The sequence below is a fragment of the Microtus ochrogaster genome, chromosome 6, assembly GCF_000317375.1.
Source record: "Microtus ochrogaster isolate Prairie Vole_2 chromosome 6, MicOch1.0, whole genome shotgun sequence".
Lineage (NCBI taxonomy): Eukaryota > Metazoa > Chordata > Mammalia > Rodentia > Cricetidae > Microtus > Microtus ochrogaster.
This window is the reverse complement of record NC_022013.1, coordinates 2749538-2751266: the sequence shown is the minus strand read 5'-3', so window position 1 is coordinate 2751266 and position 1729 is coordinate 2749538. Positions and strand designations below refer to the sequence as shown.

General features: G+C 37.3%; 1 protein-coding gene across 1 annotated transcript in view; it reads left to right on the top strand.

Moving 5' to 3' along the window:
- Positions 1-1729, top strand: part of Rab3gap1 (RAB3 GTPase activating protein catalytic subunit 1) — a 75609-nt gene that overhangs the window by 24263 nt on the left and 49617 nt on the right. The gene's annotated exons all lie outside the window — the stretch shown is intronic.

Genomic DNA, 1729 nt, shown 5'->3' with positions numbered 1-1729 from the left:
AGACCAGGCTGGTCTCGAACTCACAGAGATCCGCCTGCCTCTGCCTCCCAAGTGCTGGGATTAAAGGCGTGCGCCACCACCGCCCGGCTTAACTACATCTTAAATAGATTATGAGCTAGTACTGCATCTGAAGTAGAGGAAGAACTCCGGTGACAGTCACCTTAAAATTGGTTGAATCAGCACATACTTATGGAGTAACTGATGTGCTAAGTATTCTGCTAAGTCTTTTTGAATGAAATCCTATGTGTAATGGGCCTTTCTATGGGGAAGATAAGGTGTTTAAGTAACTGTAAAGTAAAAGGAGGTAGAAAGTGATAAATGGCATCATAAGGACAGATAAAATTCCACTGAAGTTTGGAGTTTTGGTAGGGGTAACTCTTAATCAGAAGAGATCGGGTAAGGTTATTTGGAGATTGAAGCAAGTAAACTGGCCCATGAAGGTGTATAAGTAAAGGGAATTTGTTGACTAATAGTACAGTATAGTATTTTAGGTCTACTTGTAGGAAGCGCATTAAAATTCTGATTGTTTGGACTTTCTAGTTACCTTTCTAAACTTGTGTTATTTTATTTGTAAAGTAAATATTAAGTACCCAAGGGTTAATGTAAAGACTTAACGAGATATTGTACCTAAGCCCGTATTCTAATTGATCTATGCTCGATATTTAGTCAACAAAGCTTATAATTGTTAGGAGGTCATGTAATCTAAAATCTGTCCTGAGATGTGCTAGTGTGTAACAGTGAGCAAAGTGTTGAGTAAGCACGAATTTCAGCTGCTAGTCAAACACAGTAGTCCCCCTTTGTCTTAGGGTGTTCATCCCAGCATGCTTCAAACCATGCATAGTACCAAACCGTCTATATATTATATTCTACAAATACACAAATCTGTGACAGTGTAATTTATAAATTATCATTATAAGAGATTGCCAACAGTAAATAATAAGATAAAACATTTATAGTGGTATTTTATAAATAAAACTTATTTAAAATGAGTTGTTTTTGAAATTTACTATTAAATGTTATTGGACCGTATTTGGTAGGAAACTCCAGAAAGCTAAAGAAGACCATGGAAGAACTTTACCTGTCACAGTCTTTCTGAAAAAAATTCGGCACACTGTTTGTTACTTTTTTTATTTTTTTTTGATCAAAGCAAGTTATCATTTGTAAGCATGGGCCTGAAGTGCCTGCTTTTCCGAGTAGGCATAACATGTTTCCCTTTTCTGCTATATATATTCCTACAGACAAAGCTATATAACTTCTACATTTAGATTTAGAGAATGATAACATGGGTCAAATAGACACATATGTAAGGTGATCATGTAGCAAACAAAAGATAAGTATCTGTTTTGGGAGAAAGAAGAGGAAGAAAATGTGTGCATTTTATATTCATAAATGAGGAAACTGTTCAAAATAAAGAAAGTCTTGTTGGTTTTAAGAAAGACCTTATTTTAGAGATAGGCTGCTCGAGTGAGGTGCTTCAGAGCAGTGTTCTGAGGTGGCGATAAAGTGGGCTGTGGAGGAGGAGATGCATGAATTGAAGGTGGTTAAGGCATTGTTGCTCGTGCTGGTGTACTATGAAGTTTCCATTTTATTTTATTGTGATCAAAACTGTAACTAATGGAAAGAATTAGTGTAGTAATAGGAGCAGCCCCGCTGCTATAGGTGGGAGGAGCAGAATGCTGGGCGGAAGAGGAAGTGAGGTCAGACTCCACGGCAGACGCCTCAGAGAGAC